Below are 26,311 nucleotides of genomic sequence, written 5' to 3' on the forward strand. Positions count from 1 at the left end.
AGAAGAATCTGTGAGAAGTGTTGACGTTTGTGTTGATGACAGAGCTGATTTTCACTAAGCTTTTATTCTCACCATGTCATCTCCTCTGCAGGCTTCTGTAAATATCTCTTTTAATTTATCTCACTTAATCCCAACACTGCACACAGTAGGTTCGATCTCTAGAGCACACGACTTATGCCAAGTTAAGTGACTTGCCCGGGGTCACACAGCCAAGAGACTGCACAGCCAGGATCTGAACATCAGGGTCCAAGCCTCTGCCACCTCAGTTGCCTTGGAGCTGTGCATTGGACGTGTTCTCTGGACCTTCTCTTAGAGCAGGCCCGGCTGGCTGGTTTTGGGGTGCGGGGAGGAGGCATCTCAGGGAGGTGCTGGCCGCACCCCTTCAGGGGGCCAAGTCCTTGCTAGAGCATTAGTGAGGCTGAGTGGGGGCAGCAAGCTCGCTTTCTCCGGCGACCCTTCTGTCTAGGTCTAAGTGGAGTGAGGCCCACCCTCCCGAGAGGATGCCACACCTGGACCCCAGCCCACGACCTCGGAACAACCTGGTGCTTGTTTCCCGGTGAGGCCGCGAGGGCAAGATGGCGGGGCATTCCCTCCCCTCGCTGCTCCGCCGCCTCCTCCCTTTCCCGACGGCTCTTCAGCACCGACCCACCTTCACGTGACTCTTTTGCTGTCAGGCTCCCACTGAGCCGTCTCCTTGAAGGGCCCCGCTCCACACGCCGGAACCACTGCCGAGCTGCCAAAGAGAAGCACTTTCCAACATTTCCATGTGGTTTCCTAGCTGGACTACTGCATTAGGGCCCAGGTGGCAGAAGGACCCCCCAGGAGCCGCTAGGCGACCTCCCAGAGCTTGGAACGCTGGTCTTGTGCCTATCGGGCTGGCCCAGGCCCACCGCACACAGCGATCAAGCGGACAGACTTGATCACGGAGATCGCGGGCTCAAGGCTGGAGAGGGGAGCCCCATAGTCTGCTGCCTGTTTCTATGACCCACAAGCTAAGAGTAGTTCTTACATTTTAAAATGTGTGACACATGACAACTATACGCCATTCAAATCTCAGGGTCCATAAATAGCTGAAACATGGGGGAACCCATTTTTCACTACAGGGGGCAGCTGGGTTGAGCGTTGGTGGCAGGGACGCAGGGCCCTCCCCCAATGCTTAAAATGTTTCCTCTCTGGCCCGTGGCAGCTCTGCTGACCCCTGCTCAGGAGCACCCCACATCCTCGAGAGCTGCTTTCTCCCAATGGAAACGTCCTGCTCTTCCCTTTTTCTTTTTTTCATTTTTTTCTTTTATCTGGTACAGTGGGTTGAATCTGGGATCCCACAACATGTGCTCTAGAGCCACATCCCTAGCCATTTATTTAGTTATTATTTATTTATTTTTATTTTGAGACAGGGTCCCCTAAGTTGCCCAGTTGTTCACGATCCTCCTGCCTCAGTCTCCTGAGCCACTGGGATCACAGGTTTGCACTACAGGCTCTTCCCGTTTTATACTTTACACAAAAGACCCCAAAAGAAATATATATCTATTTCCTTGTCATCACCTGTTTTATTCCAGGGCCAAGGAATGTGTCTCTGCAGAGGAGGGACACTTGAGGTCAGGAGTCACTTAACCTGAGGCCCAGCAAGCGAGCTAAGGGTTGGGTGGAGAGGAGGCTTGGGTGCCATTCCCACTGGTAAAAGCAGACCCGGTCTAGCATGTTCCCAGCACTAGAGAGATGTATATGGCCTAAGGGAAGCTGAATGGAGCCACCAGAGTCCAACAAACCATCTCTTCCCCGGGATGTTCCTGGTCCCTGTCTGATCTCGCTGCACTGTGAAACCTTTTTCTATTTTAATCTCTTATCTCCTGGTCCTTTCTTTGGAACTCCCCAACAAGAGGTTTTTCACTTTAAAAAGGAAGAAGTTAGGCCCTGTTCTCAGCCAGGAGAGTTCATCTTACAAAGATGTCTCAGCAAGAGAAAAAAGAAATACTGCGACTCATTGTGATAGGGAGATATTGTGACAAGAAAGATGTTAACATCTTAATGAGAGCCCTGAGGGGAAATTTGCATGAAACAGTCTCTTTGTTGCTTAAAAAGAGCCACTGATGCCTTATTTAAAAAAATCAAACCCGATTTTGTTAAATATTCAGGCTGGAAGTGATTTAGAGTATTTTTCTTATCTTCTGGGTGACTTTTTTCTTTCCTTGACAGACACCTAGATGCTCAGAGTTGAAGAGGCTGCCTCCCCTCCCTTGGCCCACCTCCTGGAGGCCCCGCAGAGGACACTGCCTGGTTCCCTGCAGACCCTAAAGCTTTCTCAAGTTGGGTAAGAACCAGAGGAAGGTCCTGCTCCTGGGCCCTGGGACTCGGTAGTCTCAGGATTCCCACACCCTCCACTTTTTCAATTCCATTAAGAATAAAAAATCCTTGATTGGTTTTTGAGTCTCTTGAAATTTATCTTTCATTTAAAGTGTGTCCAGCATTCTTCACAGATTGTTGCTTGAACACCTCCAGGGACGGGGAGCTCAGCCCTGCCTGGGGCAGGAAGGAGGCTGGAATCTGGCTCCCATTAGCTTCTTCAGCAGGTCTTCGTCTTTCTCCTGGGATTAATAACATACCAAGGGCTTTTTTGTTTTTTTTTTTTTTCAATCACATATCAACATTGAGAAGTTCCACTCAGCCAACTCTTCAGCTGGGTTCCTGTGACATCACAAGGTGGGACAGACCTCCAACAGGAGACCATCTCTCCATTCCTGGAAGGCAGAAGCCTCTCTCTTCTTACGCAGAGGCTTCTCCAGAAGGAAAAGCAGAGGCCAGGCCTGTACTGAGGTCTGAGCCAGCCACCCCGGGTCAGAAGGCTTCCCTGCAGTGGCACTGGGTGGTCTTTAAGGCAATGGCTGAGTTTATGGTCTGCATCCCCAGGGCTGGACTCTGCAGCTCAGTGTGGGGACAGGCACTCTGGGAGGGTTGGGGGAGATGTTTGTATCCTCCTGGGTACATGATACCCAGGAAGGGAATGTTTTCCCAGGGGGTACGGACAGCAGGGTAGCCCTGCTCAGGGACAAGGACAACTGATCATTGGGGCCTCACAGGATAGGAGGATGAGGGGGAGGTTCTGCACGGAGCCTAGTCAGGGTTACTGGTCTTGCCCAAAGTCAGGAGGCAGCCCAGGAGGGCGGGGGGGGGGGGCAGCATTCACCTGCCCACCGCAGGAAGTTGCTTGCAAGGCCCTCAGGTCACATACACTGCAGCAGCAGCCAGCAGCCGAGTGCCAAGTGCCCTGGGCCCCAGATCATTGCTGTGCCACCTGCCACCCTGCTCTGCAGCAGCCCTGCATACGGCTCACGGTGGCAGTCACACGTCTTTGCCAATTCTAATGGGGACGACAAACAAAACCAACCAGGTAGCCCTTCTGTGACCCAGTTTCCCAGGTGGGGCATCTATACATAGCCCTCCCGAACAGCCAACTCAGGGCTGCAGCCCTGCTGCTGGGCGGTAGGAAGCCCAGGCCAAGCAGGGCTGTGGAGGAGAGAAGAGATGGGTCGCAGCACAACACCTGGGGCTGTTTTTACCTCAATCCCACAGCCAGTCTCAAGGTGACTTTGTGGATAAGGGAAAAAACAAACAAACAAAATCCTGCACAAATGGTCTTACGTTTTTCTGCCACTTCAAGTTTCTGCTTGATTCAATACACCATGGCAAGAGTTCGGGGCTCAGAGCCCGACCTTCCCCTGTCCTGCCCTTCCTCCTTGCTGAAGGAGCCCTGTGTGACTTGCAGAGCAGTGGCGAATAAGCAGTGGCTCTTGGCTCCTGTGCTCTGGGGGATGTTCAGGTCTTTTTCTCTTGCATCCCAAGGTCCATGGTTGAGGCACCTGTGATAAAAGACCAGTTAACTATTAAATGTAAATTTTATGTGTCACCGGAGCCTTCAGAAATGAAGACCTAAAGAAACAAATAGGGGGCCGGGAAGATAGCTCAGTTGGTAGAGTGCTTGCCTTGCAAGCACAATGCCCTGGGTTCGATTCCTAGCACGGAAAAAAAAAAAAAAAAAAAAAATTAAAAGAAATAAATAGGGAAAATCGTGGCTTTTTGGTTTTGTTTCCTGTATGGAAACTGGAACCCAAGGGTACTCTACCACTAGCTACCTCCCCTGTCCTTTTTATTTTCTTATGACACAGGGTCTTGCTAAGTTGCTGAGGCTGGCCTCGAGCTTGCAATCCTCCTGCCTCAGCCTCCCGAGTTGCTGGATTATAGGTGTGAGCCACTGCCCCTGCCCCTGGATCTAAGTGTGATGCACAAGTGGACGGATGCATGGAGAAAGATGACCAGAGGACAACAGGGCATGAGCAAATGGCAATCAACTGGCCCATTTGTCCAGATTCTTCTTGGCCTCTCTCTGTCTTGGAGACTGTTATGGTTTGGATGTGAAGTTCATGTGTGAGACAGTGCAAGAAGATTCAGAGGAATGACAGCCTTAACCTAATCAGTGAATGAATCCCTAATGGATTAACTGAGGGGCACCTGGAGGCAGGTGGGGTGTGACTGGGGAAAGTGGCTCACTGGGGTCGTGGCCATGGGGTACATATTTTGTATCTGGAGAGTGGAGTCTCTCTCTGCTTTCTGACCATCATGCGAGCCACTTCCCACACTCTTCCGCCATGATGTTCTGCCTCACTTTGAGCCCCAAGGAATGGAGCTGTCCTTCTATGGACTAAGACCTCTGAAATGGTGAGTCCCCAATAAACTTTTCCTCCATACAGTTGTTCTGGTTGATTCTTTTAGTCACAGCAGAGGAAAAAAAAAAAAAAAAAAAAAACTGACTAAAATGGAAGGTAAACTGGTACAGGCACATAAAGGGAGGGTGGGGCTGGGTAGAGGGTCTTCTGACCTACTTCAGACAGGAAGGCCAGGGAATTAAGTTCTGCCTCAGGGAGAAGGGCAGAGAAAACCACCACTTCTGGTGTGTCCTCAAATGCCAAGGAGCCGGTGTAACCAGTGTGTCCCAAACCTGTCACTTGCAGTCTCCTGGATCACTCACTCTGAGCAAAGCCAGCACCATCCTAGGGACACTCAAGTGGGGAGAGGTCCCAAGGGGAGGACAAGGCCTCCTACCAACAGTGAGCGCCATGTGAGGGCACCGTCTGAAAGTGGATCTTCCACCCTGAGTCAGGCCTTCAGGTGGCAGGGCCCAGCTGGCAGCTGGACGGGAGCCGCATTGGAGACTCTGGGCTGGAATGCTGGGTTAAAGCTGCTCCTGAGGCCTGACATGCCCACATTGGGTGCAAGAGTAAATGTTTATTATAGGTGCAAGCTGCTGAATTGGGAATATTTGATATGCAGCAATAAAGGACAAAGAGTGTCATTTCATATAAGGTGCACACTGACTGATTGCTGGGGCCTCCCAGCTGACTGCTGTCTCTCCCCTGGTTCTTTTTCTGAAATTCTTGTACCTGAAGCTCATGCTCCTCTGGACATCACTTTTCAGGAGCGTCACTTTGAAAAGGCTAGTACCTGTGCGTGCGCTTTATTTTAGCCTCAAACTGCAACCAGGGAAGCCTGGAATGGACATTGTTCAGAGCCAGCTGAGAGGAGGATGCCCCAGAGAGAGGATTTGGGGGTAAGAAATGAGGCGCTCTATGGCCGTCTGTGAGAAAGGCAGGAGTACAGACTCAGAGCCAGGCAACCAGCCAGAGTTCCGGCTTCACCCGTGAGCCACAGGACCGTGGGTAGCCGTGGAATCTCAGGAACTTTAGATTCCTTGTGAGTACAGTGAGGACAAGAGCCCAGTTCCCCTCAGACCCCTCTGCCATCTTTGGCCCCCAAGAGGATAAGCAATCATAAGATGAGAAACACTTTCTAAGCCAGAAAGATTTCCACTAAAGCTCGCTTGTTTCACAAAACCCCAGTTTCCCCAAAGCGGGAATAGATGCCTACTTACTAAGCGCCTTTTCTATGCATTATTGAGAGCAAGGACATTCGAAAGAATAAAATGAGTTTCTTATCCTCAAGGGGCTCACAGTACTGGGAGTGATAAATAAGAAAACAGGCAATTAATATAAATGCTAAAAGTGCTAAGCACAGGGTAATTGATTCATTTCTTCATCAAACATTTATCGAGCCCTTCCCCCACAAGCCAATGGGCTGGATGGTATTGATACAAGGACAGTGAGTGAGTACAGAGCCTGTTGGGAAGGCTGCCAGCAGGAGGTCCACTGAGCTGGCTCATGGAGTCTGGGGAGGAGAGAGTCCCGGGAAGTCATGGTGACTTAGGGCCACTTCCTGACCTCTTCATTGGCAGAAATTCTGTGGAGGATGACTGCAGAATTTGGAGTCCCAACTGATTCAGAACCCTGTTTACCCAAGACTGCTCTAGGTCAGCAGTGTGCCTGATGTTCCGGGTGGGGCTGCCCATCCACTCCCATTTGCCCCTCAGGGTGACCTCAGCCCTGTGCTCCTGTTCTGCATGTTCACAGGCCCTTTGTACTGTGAGTGACTTCGAGAAAACCAACTAACTTAAATATTAGCCCAGCTGATAATTAGGTTAATTAAGCTAATAACTAGGAGGATGAATTTATTGCACAAGAAGTCATCCAAGGTATGCCAAGGCCAATTAAAATGAAAATGAAAATTAACTGCCGTCTGGGGTTCCCAGTATCTCTGACCCTGCCGTTGGCTCAGATCGTCCATCCTTGACTGTACGGTAAGGAATCTGTTCCTTCATGCTCACGTCTGCTGCTCAGACCTCGCAGCTGCAGAGAGAGAGTTGTCCTTGGGGGTCACGAGCCTCTTTTCTGATGCAGAGAAATGTCTCTTTGCCTCCAAATGAACAAAGTAAAAGATCAGATGATTTCATTTCCTCATAAAGATGGATGATTTCCAAGTGTTGAAACTGAACTAGACGCTTAAAGCCATTTCCTTGCACAGCCCAGGCCTGGCGGCGTCTTCTCCCCCAGCTGCTGAACCCGGCCGTGGAGCCGTGTGAGATGAGCTCCATGTGAATGGGAATTTAATTTGATTTCCAGGATAATGTATCCCCCAAAGGTGCAGAATCTCCTAAAGAGATAAGCCGGGCTTATTATTCTCTGAGCAGTGCTACGCAGACGCCCTCGAGGACAAGATGAAGCAGAAACACGTCACAAAAATGGTGCTGGGGTTGACACCTTTCCCCAGCAAGACTCACTTTTTGAAGGATTTCGCTTCTGGGAAAGGAGTCCCAGGGTTTGATGTCACTCCTGCTTGTCTCTTACACAGGGTCTCTCTCAGCTTGTGACCTGATGTGCTCTGAGCATTTCTACTGAGCAGAATAAAAGGAAATCTTCATGATGGCTGGGAGGAAAGGATGTCAGTTTCTTGGGGTGGGTGCATTTCAGAGAGCATGGGCTTTGCCTCCGCTGGGTGTGGGTACTTGTCCTATTCTCTCCTTTCTTTGTCAGAGATCCCAGGAACCCTGCTGTCTGCTGCAACCAGCCTCTCTGGCCCCAGGATTCTTGGGTCCCTGGGGAGCGTTGGGAAAGGTGATGTTGTCTCCACGCTCCTTTTTGATCTCTCAATGACAAGTACTATGGCTTGCTTTGGTTTGCCTTTTGCCTGATTTAGTCCTGAGCGTTGGCCTTCAGTTTTTCTTCCTGGGGATATGACTCAACAAACCCCAAATGCTTGGCACTCTTGCTGCTAAGTGATTCACGCAGAATAAGCAGCCTCATAGCACACGGAGTCGAGACTGTGCCTCTGTAAAATCACATGTCTCCACATGACAGAAGCCTTCGGAGCTGTTGGTGATGGAGAAGGGGATGTTGTCAGCTTCGTAGATGTCAGAGTACCACTGAGTGAGTGACACTGTACCACAAAGTGTAAACAGGAAATGGGGATCTAATTGGTAATGGCTGACACCAGATCTCCAGCTGGGGACTTCCCCTGTGTGTCCTCTGCCCTGGAGGCAATGCTCCAGGCCTGCTGGGCAGCAGGTGAGCCTCGGGCCCCTGGCTTCTGCAGCCAAGCCTTTCCCCACGGTGGGCAGCCCTAGGTGCATGCTTGTCCACGGGCTTCTTACAAGTATCTAGCTTAACTTGACTGGGACACCAGGATTGCAGGAAGAGGAAGGAAATGGTCATTATCAATTTTGTCTGGAAACCAATAATAGGAAACCAACAGGAACAAATGGATGTTACAACACCAGGGGAGGCAGTGGAGGCTGTGGTCAAGCAGTCTGAGCAGGAAGAGAGTTAGGTAAGCATTTCAAAGAGGTAACTGGAGGGCATTTCAGGGCTTCAGTCAGAGGCCTGTAGTCAGTAGAGGGGCTCATTTTTAGCTACTGGGGATTTAAGGAGGAAGTTGTGGTGGAACTAGAAATTGAAGGAGCCCTGTTGTGGTCACCTTTTTGCTGCTGTGACTAAATGACCTGATGAGAACAATTTTAGAGGAGAAAAAGCTTATTTGAGGGCTCAGGGCTGCAGAGGTCTCAGTCCATAGACAGCCTCTGCATTCCTCAGGGCTCGAGGTGAGGCAGAACATCATGGAGGAAGAGTGTGGCAGAGGGAAGCAGCTCACATGATGATCAGAAAGCAGAGAGAGAGTCTCCACTCACCAGATACAAATATATACCCCAGGAGCATACTCCCACCCCAGCCACACCGGACCTGCCTCCAGCTACCACTCAGTTAGCCCCATCACGGATTAATTCACTGAGTGGGTTAAGGTGTCTTAAAACCCAATCACTTCTCCAAACCTTCTTGCATTGTCTCACCTGTGAGCTTTTGGGGAGACACCTACATCCAATCCATAACAAGTCCTGAATCAGGTCTTTTAGTTTTTGTGTGTAAGGTTTAACTGGAAAACTTCTTAGACTTCTTTTGATGGGATCAGTACATTTGGTTTTGGTTATGTTTAATTTGAGTATCCTTGTCTATGCTTTAGAATTAGAAACCTGGGCTGGGAATAACACTGCAGAGTTGCCCACGAGTAGAGGTGCAGGCATGGTTCTGAGCAAGACGGCTCAGTAGGTGTGTGAGGCCTGGAAAGAGGAGCAACAGGAAGACCCAGGAAGGTCTTAGGGAAGGAGAGGAACAGTGGATGAAGAGCAGTAATCGAGAAAAGGGAATTGTCACTGTTTAGATGTGGTGTCCCCCAAAAGCTCAGGTGTGAGACAATGCAAGAGGGTTCAAGGGGAAAATGATTAGTTGTGAGAGCCTTAAACTAACCAGCACATTAATCCCTGATGGGATTAACTGAGTGGTAACTGGAGGCAGGTGGGGTATGGCTGGAGGAGGTGGGCATTGGGGGCATGGCTTTGGGGTACATATTTGTATCTGGCAAGTGGAGTCTCTCTCTGCTTCCTGATCACCATGTGAGCTGCTTCCCTCTGCCACACTCTTCCACCATGATGTTCTATCTCGCCTTGAGCCCTGAGGAATGGAGCCTGTTGTCTATGGATTGAGACCCCTGGAACTGTGAGTCTCAAATAAACTTTTCCTCCTCTACCATTTTTCTGGTTGGGTCTTTCAGTCCCAGCAGTGAAAAAGCTAACTGAAATGGGAATGTTGCCCTGGAAGATGGAGGAAGGGAAGTTTTAAGACCAAGAGCTAGGTAATGTCAAAGTGGGAAAATACCCACTGCATTTGATGCTTAGGTAATTTAGGATTTCTCAGAAGAGTTCTAGGAGACAGCAAAAAAGAGAAGTAAAATTGCATTGATTGACTGAGAAGAGTGAAGACAATTTTAAATAAGAAAAATGAATCTTTTCAGTCAATGATGCTGGATTAATTATATATTAATATAAAAAGTTGGATTTGGGTTCTCTACATACAATTTCAAATAACAAATACATGTGGTAGATAAAACATCAAAGCTTTTTTTGTGGGGGAGAGGTACCAGGGATTGAACTCAGGGGCACTTGACCACTGAGTCCGTCCCCAGCCCTTTTTTGTATTTTATTTAGAGTCGGGGTCTCACTGAGTTGCTTAGCTCCTCACTGTTGCTGAGGCTGGCTTTGAATTCTGACTCCTCCTGCCTCAGCCTCTCAAACCATGCCCTGCAACACCAAAGCTTTTTTAAAGAAGATATAGGATAATATTTTCATGATCTGAATGTTGGCAGATATTTCTTAAACAGGGCACAAAATCATTAAACATAAGTGAAAAAGATAAAGGAACTTCATTAAAATCAAGAGCCTCACTTATCAAAAAAAAAAAAAAGACACTATTAATGCAGTGAAAGGACAGGCTACAGAGTGAGAGAAAATATTTGTAATATTTATGTTCAATCAAGAACTCATATTCTGTATCTACAAAGAACTACACATCAATAAGAAATATTAGGCCTAGTTAAAAAAAAAAAAATGAACAAATACCTTGAAAAGACACCTCACAAAAGAGGGTGGACAAATGGCTCAATAAACATGAAGAGGGACTTAACACTAATTAGTCACTGGGGGACTGCAAAATAAAGCCACAGTGAGCTGTCCATCATATACACATGCTGCCACGGCTAAGGTTAAACACGCCGAAAACATCAAGGATTGCCAAGGATGTGAAGGAACTGAAGTGCCCTTACCCTGCTAGTGCAAGTTTAAGGAATATGATCATTTGGGAAAACTACTTTTAGTATATTATAAACTTGAACAGAGAAAGAACTAAAGTGGAATGTGGACCCAAAAACATTTGTAGGTATGGTGGGGACTGGAAGTCAAAAGGGTTCAGATTAATGTTCTTTTAATTTTTGTATTTAAGCTTATCTAGTTAATTTCTTTTTTACTAGCTCTATATTTTCAGTTAACTTTTTTAAGATCTTCAAGATAAAGAGTCAGAAACTACTGAGAATTAAAATTCAGTACTTTATTAGCCAATATTTATGTTTGATTCTTTTTCTTGTCTTACTGCATTGGCAAGGATGTGAGTGAGAACAACATTGAATAGAAGCATGTTTTACTGTTTTATTGTTGGTTTGAGTGGGACAACTTTAAATGTTTCATCATTAAGCAGGTTTCTTGTAGATTTCTGGTAGATGTGCTTCAAATAGTAAAAAATTTCTTTACATTTCCATTTTTCGAAGAGTATTTTTAAATTAAAAATGGATGTGCAATTTTATTAATGCCTTTTATCATCTATTGAGATTATTGGTTTCCATTTATCCTATTCATGCAAATATTTGCATTACTTCATTTCTCATTCTAGTCACTTTCTGTTTTCAAAATGAACCTGACATGGTCATAATAAGCATGGAAGATGTGTGTGGTGGATTAAATATACAATTATTTTATTTCATTGAAATGCTCTTGAAAGCCATATTGATATGCAATTGAAGGTTCCTCTTTTTGTTATACTTATGTCCAGCTTTAATATAATTATGCCTTCTTTGTGAAATAAATGGGAAACTTTTATATCTTCTTAAATCCCTTGAAGAGTTAAAATAACAAAGAGTTACTGGTTTACAAAGATTTTATAGAATTCACCTGATCCTAGGGACTTTTGGGGAAGGTAGGTTCTTTTTATTTTCTTCAGTTATTGAGCTAACCTGGGCTTACATTTTTTTAAAAAACGATTTTAGTAGTTTATTTTTCTTGCAAATAATCCTTTTGACCTAGACTTTCAAATTTAGTGGTAATCATTGTATATGATCATAAACATTTTTATGATCTTTAAAATTTCTTACATAGCTGCAGTTATATACTTATTTTCATCCTTGATTATATATGCCAAAACATTGTCCTTTTAAAGTTTATTCACTGTTTTAAATAAGTCATTAGCTTCAATTATTTATTTTTGTTTGTTTGTTTTTTGGGGTACCTGGAATTGAACTCAGTGGCACTCAACAACTGAACCACATCTGCAGTCCTCTATTGTATTTTATTTAGAGACAGTGTCTCACTGAGTTGCTTAGTGCCTTGCTTTTGCTGAGGCAGACTTTGAACTCCTGATCATCCTGCCTCAGCCTCCCCAGCCTGCTGGTATCACAGGCGTGTGCCACTGCACCTGGCACCCAATTATCTTTGTTATCTATTTAAAAATTATTTTGCCTTCTTTGATCTTATAGCTCCTTTACTTATACTAATTTTAATTAGATTTTTTTCTTAGTTCACCCTATCATTTTCAATTTCTGTTCATTTCTATTTTTATCAATTCAGGTAAAATGTTCACACAGTGAAGTGAAAAGATCTTTGGGGTGAAACTTAATAGGTCTGATAATGCATAAAGTCATGTAAGATATAGAACATTTCCCTCCTACCACAATGTGGTCAATCTGACCCTTACGTGCACAATGACAGTTCTGATTTTTCTTGCCTCACAATACCCTTGCTTGTTCTTGAATTTCATATACATGGAATTTTATGGTGCAAACCTTTTCGTGTCTCACTTTTACTCATCATGTTGGTGAGATTACTTTATGTAGTGGTGATTTCTTCCTTCTCATGGCTGGGTCATATTTCACTGTAATTGTGCACAACATATTGTCTTCCTTCTGATGGACATTTGGACTATGTCCAGACTTTGTTAATTATGAATGAGGTTATTACAAAATTGTTTTGCAAATCAGTTTTTGGACATGTACTTACATTCTCTTGGGTGAGATTGCTAAGGTGTAGGATGGGTGCAAGTTTCATGTTATAAGAAATTGACAAGCCATTTTCCAAAATGGTATAAGCATTTTTTTAAAAATATCTTTTAGTTGTAGATGGACACAATATCTTTATTTGTTTTTATTTGGTGCTGAGGATCCAACCCAGTACCCTGCACGTTAAAGGCAAGTGTGCTACCACTGAGCTATAGCCCAACCCCTGGATGAAGCATTTTTGATTTGCAGAAGGAGTATATGAAAATTCTAGTTCTTCCCACATTTGATGATGTCAGCATTGTTAATTTTAGCCATTTTAATTGTTGGTGTCTCCTTATGACTTTAATCTGGATTTCTATATTGACTATGATATCAAATGTGTTTTCATCATTGATCATTTATATGTTTTGTTTTGTAGATGCCTCTTCAGATCATTTACTCAATTTTTATATTAAGAAGCTCCTTTTTATTATTGATTTGTAGTCATTTTTTTCTGTAGTTTGGATGCAAGTCTTTTGTCAGAAAGAAAACACTTAGCTGCTTATGGCTTGCCTTTTCATTTCTTTTAATATATCTTTTGATGGCAAGATTTTAAAATCTTACTGATACCTAATTTATTCACATGTTTTTTGTTTAATTGTTTTCCTTTTCTTTTTTCTTTTGTTACTAAGTTGTTTTCCTAGAAAGTTTGTAACGATGTATTTTCATTAATTCATTTAGAAAATTTATGTTTTTCACATTTATAGTTAGACCTCCAATATTAATTTTTGTATTTGGCTTGAAGTAGGAATTATTTTTTTGAGTTTATTTTTTCATTTGTTTGTGTAAATCTGGTACCATTTGTTGATCAGCCTTTCCTTTTAATTTCTGATACTTTTATCGATAAATTGTCTATTTTTCTTTTCTCTCTTTTATTCCATTGATCAAATTTTTCTTTGAACAGATTCCACAGTCTTGATTACTGTACCTCGTTGTTACTTTTTTTGCATGAGCGAAATAATTTATTATTAGTAAAGCTGTGATTCATCTGTTCAATATGTACATATTTGATTTCTTATTGATTTATTCTTAGGAACAAAAAGAATCATAACATCATTGTTAATTCTTAAGAATGTCATTGATATTTTATTTTGATAGGATTTGCATTGGATATGTATATTCCTTTTGGGAGTATGGCCATTTTAACAGTATTAAATTCTGCCTATACATGAATACGGGAGATCTTTCCATCTTTTTTCTGTTTTTTTTTTTGCAAGTTCTTTCTTCAGTGTTCTATAGTTTCTGTTGTAGAGGCCTTTCATTTCCTTGATTATATTTGTCCCTAAGGTTTTTAAAGGCTATTGTGAATGGGATTGTTTTCCTAATTTCTTTCTCAGCAGATTCATTATTGTTGTATAAGAGAACTGTTGATTTTTGCATGTTTGATTTTTGTAACCTGCTATTTTGCCAAATTTTTTTTGGCTTTAGCAGTCTTTTGGTGGAACTTTTTGATCTACTAAGTATTGGATCATATCAACTTCAAACAGTAATAGTGTGACTTCTTTGTTTCCTATTTTTATGCCTTTTATTTCCTTCTTTTGCTTACTTGCTCTGGATAGAATTTCTAGAACTATGCTGAATAGGAGTGGTGAGAGTGGGCATCCTTGTCTGTTCCAGATATTAAAGGAAAAGCTTTCAGTTTTTCCCCATCCACTGTGATGCTGACTTTGTGTTTCTATGTAGAGTTTTTGATGTTGAGGGAGGTTCCTTCTACCCCTGCTTTCTTCAGTGTTCTGTCATGAATGGGCGCTGAATTTTTGTAGAAGACTTTCTCTGCATCTATTGACAAAGTGATTTTTTGACTTTAATTCTATTTATGTGATGCATTAAAATTTTTGATATGTGTTGTTAAACCATTCTTGCATTGCTGGGATTAAATCAACTTGGTCATGATGTACCATCTTCTTAATATATCGTTGAACACAATTTGCTAATATTTTATTAATAATTTTAGCACCTAAATTTATTAGGAATATTGGTCTTTAGTTTTCTTTCCTTGATGTCTCCTTATCTGCTTTTGGTATGAAAGTGATACTAGCTTCTAGAATGAATCTGGAAGTGTTCCATTCCTTTCTGTTTCCTGGAATAATTTGAGGAGCATTGCCATTAGTTCTTCTTTAAATGTCTAGTAGACTTCAGCTAAGACTCTCTCTGGTCCTGGGCTTTTCTTTGTTGGAAGGTTTTTTATTATGGCTTCTGTCTAACTTGTGGTTATTGGTCTGTTCAGGTTTTCTATGTCCTCTTGATTCAATTTTGGCAGATTGTATGTGTCTAGAAATCCATCCATTTCATCTAGATTTTCCAATTTATTGGAGTATATGTTTTCAAAATAATCTTTAATGATCCTCTTGATTTCCATGGTCTGTGTTGATTTTTCCTTTTTCATCTCTAATTTTATTAATTTGGTTCTTCTCTCTTTTTCTTTTTGTTGTTTGACTAAGGGCTTATCAATTTTATCTTTTCAAAGAACCAACTCTTCATTTCATTGATCCTTTGTATTTTTTAAAATTCTCAATTTTGTTGATTTTGGTTCTAACATTATTTACTTCCTTCTACTAATTCTGGAGTTGGTTTGTTCTTGTTTTTCAAGGACCATGAGATGCATCGTTATGTTGTTTATTTGGGAATTTTTCTGGTTTTCTTATGTAGGCACTCATAGCTACAAACTTCCATCTTGGAACCACTCTTGTACTATCCTTGTTCTGGTGTGTTGTATCACTATTCTCATTTGATTCTAAGAATTTTTAAAATCCTCTCCTGATTTCTTCTATTACCTATCATCATTCAAAAGTATATTGTTCAATCTCCATGTGCTTATATAGTTTCAGTAGGGTTTTTTCTATTGATTTCTAATAATATTCCAGTATTATTTGATAAGATGCAAGGAATTAGCATATTTTTTGTGTTTTTGTTTTATATTTTGTTTTTGCTCAGAGTTTCTTTGTGGCCTAAAATATGGCCTGTTTTTGAGTAGGTTCCATCAGCCACTGAGAAAAAGTTATTTTTAAATATTTCTATCTCCTTATTGAATTTCTCATTCATATCCTGTACTGCCTTCCTAATTCACTTGGTTCACTCAGTCATTTTTCTGTGTTCTCTTGGAATTTGATTTTTTTTTTTTTTTTTGTACCAGGGATTGAATTCAGGAGCACTCAACCACTAAGCCACATCCCCAGCCCTGTTTTGTATTTTTTATTTAGAGACAGGATCTCACAAGTTGCTTAGTGCCTCACTGTTGCTGAGGCTGGCTTTGAACGCATAATCCTCCTGCCTCAGCCTCCTGAGTCACTGGCATTACAGGTGTGCACCTCCGTGCCTGACCATTTGTTCATTTTTATAATAATTCTTTTATATTATTATAATTTATATATTATAATTTATATCAATATTTTTATAATATGAACTTGAAGACACATTGGTTGATATATATATATATATATATATATATATATCATATATATTCACATACACACACATTTCTTGTACTATAGTTTTGGGTTTCATGCTTCTGTTGGGATAGATTTTTCTTGTGCTATCACATATGGCCCTTTTTAGCACACAGCCATCTCTCGCTAAAGCATCCTAGAGTGATCTAGAGTGAGACCCCTCATAGATGATGTATCCACAGGCTTTGTTCTGATCCTGTTTTGCTGTAGGCATGGATGTCCATGAGTGGGCCCTGAGTTCCCAGCCTGCATAGCCTTCCTACTTGGGATCTGGTTGTCAGTTTGGGGGCTTTGTCCCTTCTATTCTTTGTATTAAAGTATAGCTGAAGCTTGGATGTGGTTGATTTATGTGTGGAGCAGGGTGCACTGTCTTTTGGCTGGGTGAGGTTCAGCAGCAGAATCTCTACCCTATGAACTTGGACAGTCCCTGGAGGTTTCCAGCACCTCACAGAAAATGGGGAAACAATAAGAACAACAACCAAAGCATACAACATTAAAATAAACACCCTGTGCCTACTGTGATATCTACAACAGTCATTACCACCCAAATAGGAATTGTGGGGTAAGCAATCGTAAATAGCAAAAATAATAGGTATGAACTAAACAGGCATTAAACAGCAGGTGTGAACTATGTCATCCACAGTGCTAATAACTGCATCAACATGAATGGTGGGAGCAGGAGTTACAGAAACCAAATAGTTTTAAGAGACAGTAAAAATACAGTTAATTAAGATAAAATGAAATGTGATAGGAAGGTAGAAGAAGTTTTGAAATATTCAAGATGTGAACAGAGAGAATGCAGAAGAGTTGTAGAAAATGATAGTTCTAAAGACAGAGGAGAGCAAATAGAAGAAGTAAGTAAAGAGAGAAAGAATAGGAACATTTGACTGTTAATGAGAGAAGAAAGGGGAGAAAAAGAAAGATAAAAACAAAACAAAACAGAAATACACAAAACAAATACCCTAATCCTCAAAAGAAAAGGAAAAATAACTAATGTAATTAATGCTAAAAAGGAGAAAAAGGAAGAAAGAAACATGTATATGCATATCTCCACAAACCAGTTAACACACCAAGAATCACCCTCCAAAAAAAGAGATTCTTAATGAAAAATGAAAGAATTTACTCCATTGAGGTGGTCAAAACAGTCAGCAAAGATCGATGGTCACTGCCTGGGCCTCTAACTGTCCTTCTTCGTTTCTTTGTGGGCTCTGTGCCGAGGGGGTGGGGGGTGGATTTCAGCAGCATGAGGTAGGATGGGATGGGAAGTACTGTCGCTTGGATTCATGCTGCACAGACCAGATTAAAGCACTCCCAGGGTGGGGCTGCTGCTGGGTTTTATGAGGGGTGTTCTGGTGGCTGGGGCTTAAGTCTGATCAAGCTTTAGGGACTGTGTTGGGTGGCATCTGTCCTGGAGAGACTGGATCAGCACACTTCTAAGGCCAGGCCATTGCCAACCTCTGCTGGGAGCCTGGATCTCAGGCGCCCTGAAAGACTTCTACTCGCAGGGCAGGGTAGCAAACTGTCTGCACATTCTGCTGCTCTCGACTGGTCTTCCTAGGCTTAGTCCCTGAGTGTACCACACCCACCTGTTGAGTGTCCTGCCCCTCTTCAGCTGGTCACATGAGCTTCCAGACTGAGCGAGAAAGTGAATTGCTCTCCTCTCTACTTACCTGACTTGAATCTCTCTGGGTACAGTTTTCTCTGTGCTCTTATCACTCATACTCTGCTAGGTGCACCCAAGACCTCACAGTAGGCTTTGGCCAGGACAGTCTGGCCATGTCTGCAAGGATCTCCTGGGCTCTGCAGTAGCAGCTGCAGTGCTGTCTCAGGATGGCTCCTCCTCAGCTCTCTGTGGCCAGTTGAGAAACCGCATCTTCAAACACTGGTTTCTCTCTGTGGCCTGTTTTGTCCTCTGTGTCTCTCTCTGTTATTCCTCCCCTCCACTTCTGCTGCTGACACCACCACCAGGCCATGACACTGCCCCAGCCGGCTTGGCTCTTCTGTGCTTGTTCTGATCCTTGTTCAATGCACTTGAATGTCTGGGTCTCTCTGTCCAATATCGAATTTCAGTGAATTCCCCTTCACCCACCTCGCTAAGCAGCAGGGCTCCTACTGCTGGATCCCTGAGCCACAGAGCCAATGGCAATGCAGTCCTCCTCCAACCCACCATCTTGAATCTCCGAGTTTCTTATGTTTTTGATGCCAGAAAGTAATTACTTAAAACTTTCATTTTGCAGGGTTATTATTATTTTTTATTTTTTTGCTGCTAATATAGAAAATGTTTTGGTATCGTGCCACTGTGATAAATTCAATTATTAGCTTATTAGCTTTTTCTGTAGTTTTCCAGGATTTTCTACCTAAATGATAAGGTCCTCTATAAGTTAAGACCACTTAATTTTCTCCTTTTGCATTTGTATGGTTTTTCTTTTCTTTGCTTTGCTTTCCCCCATTGGATAGACCCTCAGGTAGGAGTTTGAATATATGCAAAGGGAATGAAATGCACGCAGGTTTCCGTTGTTACCATTACGCATGGCATCAGCTGCAGGTTTCTCAGAATCCTTGCCTCTGACTCAGGAAGGTCCCTGAGTTCTTCTATTTCTATGTTGTCCTGTGTTTTTAAAATGATGGTTGCTGAATGTTGTCAAAGGAGCTGCCTGCCTCTGTTGAGCTGATCAAATTTTTTATCTTTTATCCTGTTAATAAGTACAATTTACATAAATTAATTTTAAAAAAGTATTAGTTTTTGACTGACACATAATATTTGCATGTATTTTATGAGGTAGAAAGTGATTCGTGTGTATATTGGTTAGTGATGAACTCCAAATAATTAGCATATCCATCACTTTAAAGTCTTATCATTTCTTTATAATGAATACATCCCAAATCCTCTTTTCTATTTGGAGATATAAAATACATTATGGTTAATTATATTCACCCTTTTGTGTCATAGAAAGCCAGAATTTTTTGTTCTTATCAAACTGTAATATTCTACCTATTGACTGACCTTTCTCTGTCCTCATGGACTTATTTTAAAATATTAAATCTACCTTCTATTTCTAGAATAATCCTTACTTCATCATGATGTATTTTTCCTTTTGTGTATTTCTGTGCTTGACTTGATAATATTTTGTTAAACATTTTTGCATTAGTTTTTATGAGAATATTTGTGTGTAGTTTCCATAGAAATTCATTGTCATACTTTGGAATCGGGGTGATACTGGCCTAACATAATAAGTTTAGAAATATTCCCCTTTCTCTGATATTTTGAAATAGATTATGTAAGATTAGTATTGTTTTTTTTCCTTAAGTGTTTGATAGAATTATTCATTAAAACAATATGAACTTGGAGTTTCCTTTATTTCAAAATTTTTTATTACAAATTCAATTTCTTGAATAGATATAAGGCTATCCAGATTTCTTCTTTCTTTCTTATGTGAGCGTTCATATTTCATAATTTTTAAGGAATTTTTCATTTCATCTAAGTGTTCATATTCATTGGTATGAAGTTCATATTTCCACATGGTACTTAGAGTGTCTGTAGCATTTGTGTTATGTTGGTTTCCTTTATTGGTCATCTATTGCTGCATAATAAATTACCCCAGAACTTAGGAGCTTAATACAATAGGAATTACTATCACACCGTCTCTGTGGTCAGGACCCTCAGTCTTTTCCCACGTGGTTGCAGTTGGATGTCAGCAGGACTGCAGCTACCCATGATGGTTCACATGTTGGAAATTTAATCCCCAATGCAAAGGTGTTGGGGAGTAGAAACCAGTAAAAGGTAATCAGTTAGAGAGCTGGGCCCTCATGAATGGATTAATGTCACTGTGGAAGGGGGATAGTTATCACAAGAGTGGGTTTGTTAGAAGTTTGGCCCCCTCTTGCTGTCTCATGTGTTCTTAAACTTCCACCCTGAGATGTACAACCCAAAGGCCTTCAGATGCAATCCCTCTGTCTTAGATTTCTCAGGCTCTACAACTGTAAGAAACAAGTATCTTTTCTTTACCAATCACTCAGCCTGTGGTACTTTGTTATAGCAACACAAAATAGACTAAAGCACCCCCTCCCAAAACTCCCCAAGTTCCACTCCATTATAGCATCCAGAGCTTCAGAGTCCAGGAACTGATCTAAGTCAGCTCTAGGTTCAGATGGAACTACTTAGCTGAGATCCTTGAGTGCAGTTCTCTCCACATGAAGACCTCCAACTAAAAAGATAAGTTGTCTCCCATCCTCCCTATGCCTTAATCACACACACATGCAATGGTGAGACAGTGGACATAGACAACTACTGTAAAATTCTCCAAACAGGGGAACAGGAGAGGCACAAGGAGGGCATGGTCCACAGGAATCCCCAAATCCAGACAGGTAAGTGCATGAAGTTCCTTGATCAGGACATGGTCCTCCCCTTCTGAGACTTACGTTCTTTGGTTCTCAACTCTTTCCTCTGAGCTCTTGGTCCTACTTCTGAGTCTTCTTTCTTTCTTTTTTTTTTCTCCATGAATGGTAGCCTGTGGCTGCAGCTGAATAGTCTCTTTCATCTTTTTCCTGCCAGTAAAATTTTGAGGGTCCAAAAGTCTTCGTTCACTTTCTACTCTATCCTTTCAGCCCAAGATGGCAGTTTCCATTTATATAATTCCTTTACGAACCTCTGGATCTCCTGGGAATCTTATGGAGATCAAGTCTATTTGGTAAAAGCTACACCCACAAATCTCTTTGAAATAAACCCTTCTCTATCTTGTGAGTTTGCTGAGAGACACCTGTAAGCTTCTTAGAAGCCCTATGAATTGATTCAGAGAATCTGTTAGGAACACCCTTGAAATCTTTAGAGGGTTTTTTTTTTTTTTTTTTTTCTCTCTCTGACTAGATGATACACTGATGTAGCACGTTTGATCTTCCTGAGATTTTAACAAAGGATTTACAGCCATACCCTCGGCTTCATCTTCCTACGATGCTTCCCAGCAGTGCCCTGGATGCGATCTTTGCTCAGAAGCCATTTCTCTATGTTAGCATCCTTTGCAGTCTAGAGAGGCTGAGAACTTTCGAAGCTCCTTCATGTCTAACAGCCTTTCCTTAGCATCTCTCTCTCCTTACACTTTACTATAAATACTCAAAGCACTTTGCCTGTTCAACTTGACTACCCCATTCCACTGAGTACATCTTTTCTTTCCACATTACTTGAAGTGACAGTGTTGCTAAACTTTCTGCCTCTACATGACGAAGATCTTCTTTCCTCCAATTTCCAACAGTGAACAAACCGCAAGAAATCGTTATGTTTATGTAAGAGGTTGGATGTTGGCCACTTAAATGCAGTTCATCCTGAAGATAACCTGTTTCTTTAGTTTTGTGAATGAGAGGGATCACTGACCATCTCTATTTGGTACATTGTGTACAATCTTCCTCCTTTTTGCCTTTAGGAACGTCCCCTTGCTTCAACCTCTTGAATATGCCCAGAGGTTTCTTTGGCATTAATGTCCCCATTTCAGCATTATGCTCAACTAAGACTTGATCTTGCTTCAGTTTAAATTTCTTGGTGTTTCTCTCAGTTAATGATTTTCCGTGATAGAACTACGCAAATATTGCTGTGGACTTATGCTGTCTAGGACATTCACCTGATTCTTCAGCCCTGACACAGATTGGAAAGTTAACACTTGAATTGCTGGAAACTCCCTTTTAAAATTCATTTTGAAGTAAACACTGGAATAACTTGTTCTGAAAGTAGAAAATTAGAATAGCTAATCTATCACGCCGTGCTTAATTAATTTCCCTTATTATGTCTCCTCGTGCCTGTGATTTCAAGGTTTCTCTGGGCAACCTTGGGAAATTCACACTAAAAAATTCCATCTGTTGTATCCGTAGCTTCCTTAAATTTGTGAGGTGTGTTGCCCACCTCCTCTCACTGCCCCACTTATCTTTCAGGTGAGTCTTCTGGTTGTGGAGTGCTACTTGGTCCCTCTCTTAGTTTTCTAGCACTGATATGGATTTATTTTAAAATTCCTTTTGTTACTTTAGTGATTATGCAAGAGGAGCGAGGCAGTACTCTGAATTCAGTTAATGTTTATTGAGCACTTAATATGTGCCAACTCCTTTCCCAAGAGCTCTTCATCTACCAGACCATTAATCAACTTGTGAGGAAGGCTTCACTATGATTTTATAGACGAGGAAACCAAGGTCCATGGTGGGTTAATTAGCTCATCCAAGTTCATGCTGCTCTGAGTGCTGGTGGGGGCTTGGGAGCCCAGTCAGTCTGGTTCTGGAGAAATGTTTGTGGGCACATGCTCACTTCTTCTCCATCCACATGCTTCCTCTCGGTGTGGGTTGCTGAAGGCTGGTGTGGAGCTGGGAACCTACGTGGTACATAAGGAGAAAGAGAAAGCTCTTAGGGATGGGAGAAAAGATTCCCACCACACTGAGAGCAGGTGAGGCACCAGAGCAGGACTGGAGGTATGACTTGGTTTCCGGAAGGAACACTCAAGGATGACCATATTTCTAGAGGCAGCGTGCGGGACATGTCTCCTCTGCACTTTTCAGCCCTTTACAATAGACTTACAGAACACTTTTTTCTTTAAGGATTATATTTTTTTAATTTTAATTTTTTTCTTTAAGGGTTCTATTGCCCATGCTTAATAAAAAGCAAGAAGAAAAGTTATTATTTTTCCCCCCACATAACATACTTATGAGAATTATAAAAGATTCTAGAAACTTCCAGAATTCTTGCAGGAAAACTCCTCTATTTCTGATTATTTTCATCTTTTAGTAGCTGGATGATCTAATGGCCTTTTTAGTTCCTGAGGGTAGAACTCATGAAAAACCAAAATTTCAGGAGTATAATTTTTCCAGGCAAATCTTACTTGGTTTCCCAATATATAAATACTTCAAGGCAGCATTTTGGAGATACAGATTTATTTAGCAAATACATACTTATACATTTTCCTAATTATTACAAAGTCAGTTGAAGGGAATACTGAATCTACTTTGAAGAATACAAAAATTGAAAGTCAGGATTGTGGCTGACATTTGTAGTCTTATATAAGTCTCAATATCCAATTTACTTCTATAATCTGTTTTGAATATACAATATCAAGAAAATCCTGATCCAAACAGATAAGCAGCTTACCTTGCAATTTCAAGATTCTCTTCAATCAAACTGATGAGAGCATCTGAGAGGATTGTAGGACATTTTTTGTTTCAGAGTTGAATTGCCAACAATATCTACCAACTAGCTCACTTCCTTATCATAAATATCTGTCAGTCAACAAGCATCCCATGCTTACAATAAATGCTAAGTCTATCCATTTTATGACAGTAATATGATGAAATGTATTCTGATATTGCTTGATATTGTGTGTTAGTTATAGCTCAAGACAGGCTGAATAAATGTGCCTGAACCTTGTTCATGGCTCTGCACAAGGGCCTAGAGGAGAGCGTACTGTCTTGCAGGCATAAAATAGATGTTTGTTGAATGAATGAATGAATGAACGAATGAACCAACCTTGCCTGGTATCTCCTTAAGCATTGGGTTAAATCTACATTTTTATTTTTGATCTTTGATTTTTCACTTGTGCATGTTTGAATTTTCAAAAAGATCAGTGAAGAGCTATATGCACCATAATCAATGACTCATTTACAAGAATTTCAAATATATCCGCAGATCTGGCAGTAGAAGCTTTTCTCTAAGGTCTTCCTTGAAAAGATTTGCAAGGCGGTCTGAAGTTAACCCATTAGTGGTTGTCTTTGGTATATCAAATTAATCATGAAACATTGTGTTGATTCTTATTATAGTTTTGAAAATTATATGAGAAACTTGAATCAAAACATTGATGGAGCCCAGTGTGGTGGTGCAGGCCTGTAATCCCAGCAGCTTGGGAGGCTGAGGTCAGAGGATCACAAGTTCAAGGACAGCCTTAGTAATTTAGCAAGGCCCTAAGTAACTTAGTGAGGATACTGTGTCTCAAAAAATAAAAAAGGCTGGGCTATAGCTCAGTGGTTAAGTATCTTTGGGTTCAATTCCTAGTATAAACAAACAAACAAACATTTGTGGAACTCCAAATCCATCATGAGATCAAGTGCCCTGGGTTCCAAGGCAGGCAGATGGAATCCACTCTGGAAGTTTCTACAGACTACTTTCTCCAGAAAGGTCCATCCTCATCAAGACAGGGGGCACTCAAAGGGCAGTCACAAGGGTCATTCAGGTACCTCATGGTTTGAAACATTTGTCCCCGCCCACAAAACCAAGTCACATGACTGATTTTTAAAAACCTTTCTGTGCAAGGTACTACATAAAAACTTTATATTTATTGACTCATTCAGTACTTAAAACAACCCTCTTCGGGAGCTGTTAGCTTATTATCATTCCCATTTTACAGTTGAAGGAACTGAAAGAAGTCAAACTGCTGGGAGATGACAGAGCAGGGCTTTGACTTTCCCTACTAACCCACGCCAAAGCCTGTAGCCAGGACTTCTGCCCTACGCAGGGAGATAATGCTGAGAAATGTAGCCTCAGACTGACTTTTGCATTTTTTTTCCTTTATTTTGATCTCAATCATAATATCAAGAATGCCCGTAAGTATATATTGGTTCACATGATATTGGTAAATTCAGGGCTGCATTTTATTTCCAAACAATCATATCTCAACCTTGAGCAAAACTGTCAGCATATCAATTTCAAATGACAGTTCTAATGAGTTGCTATTTAAAAATTCTCTAAAGGTATCTTATTTCCTTAAAGAAAAGATGAGTACTGCAGATTTTACTTAATGCAGATCTGTCACACAGAGATCCAGAACTCTGTCCTGGCAGTAGATGAGATGACTCTGCTCTTCCAACAGTTTTTCCCTGCGAACATCTTAGAAATCTTGTTCACGCAGAGTGGCCTCACCCAGTTGGGCCTTGGACTGGCTCAGGGCCAGTAGGAGCTTGGAGTTTCAACCCCACAGTGCAGCTGGCTTCTAACTCCATCATATGATCCCATTATTTTTAAGATTTTGATCAAAACAAAACTACAAAATAAAAATCACATAGAGAACTAAGAATACACCCACGGGCTGTCCCAGCCCCAGAGGGCATTGGATTCTGGTGTTCCTCCTGCCTCGGCTTCCCTCGGGGGACTGGCCCAGCTCCAGGGATGGGGAGATGAAGCCCTTCTTAATGCACGCTGCTCCTCAGCCTCTCCTGGCGGGCTGGCCACCTCGGCCCCAGGCTGGCATGCCGGCCAGCCTCCTCCAGGCCAGCCCTGCCATCTCCAGGCCCAAGTGTCAATGCTCTGCAGCTGCACGGGCCAGGCAGGTGTCTCCAGGCACCACCCCACACCAAGGAGCAGATGAGCTTTTGGCTTGGTGCCTCTGCTGGATCACCCTGCGGGCCCTGATCCGCACGCCCGCAGGCCCCCGCCTCCACGGCACCTTTGATCAACGACTGCCATTGTTCATGCTGCCCTCCATCCTTGGCTCCCCAGGAGCAGGATCCTTCGGCTCCCTCAGCTTTTCCTGGTGTGTGATTCTGGTCTCCAGGGAGGACTGAGCAGAGTGCAGGGAAAGCAAAGCAGTCCCCCTGCCCTCTCCAGCCCTGAGGAGTCCCTGCTTGTCACCAGTCTCATCGTTCTGTCCATCCATCCCTGTCCCTGACCCTGGATCCCACTCTCCATCCTGGCCCAGGCTCTCCTCTGGCCTCTGCCACCTGGCTGGGTCTCAGCTCTGACAGGCAGCCTCCCCCAGGGGTGCCAGCCTCTGACTCATGTGGCCAGGTCCCTGAGCCCCTCTTCTAGCCTAGGACCCTGCTGTCCTGCTGGAATGTTCTTCCTTCCTCTTCCCTAACCATTGTGAATCCTTATTTTGTTTGGTTTTTCTCTGAAATCGCACCAAGTTGTCATGTGAGGGACATGCTCCTTATTTCTGTCACCTATCATGAACTATTTAGATCATTTCTATGAGAGTGATTCTCAAATCCTTCAAATATAAATATCACCTTTTCCTGCTTTAAAAAACTTTGTAATGGACATTTTGGCACAAAAGAAGGAGAATAGAGAGAACAGGAAGTCTCTTTGCCTGCTTGTCGCTGGGCTTGCCAGTCTTTGCCAAGCGTTTTCTTTTTCAACATAATTAAAACATCAAAACGGTTGTGCAAACCGACAACATAATAGATGCATGACCTTGTTTGTGCTAGGTCCCTGCTCAGATGGTCTTGGGTGCCTATGCAATGCCCTGTTTTATTGGTTTGAGGATCCAGTCAAGGACCAGACGCTGCAGTTGGTTGGTTGATCTGTCTCTTTAAACCTGTTGACGTCCCCCACCCCTTTTTAAGTA

The sequence above is a fragment of the Sciurus vulgaris genome (genome assembly GCF_902686455.1).
Source record: "Sciurus vulgaris genome assembly, chromosome: 12".
Lineage (NCBI taxonomy): Eukaryota > Metazoa > Chordata > Mammalia > Rodentia > Sciuridae > Sciurus > Sciurus vulgaris.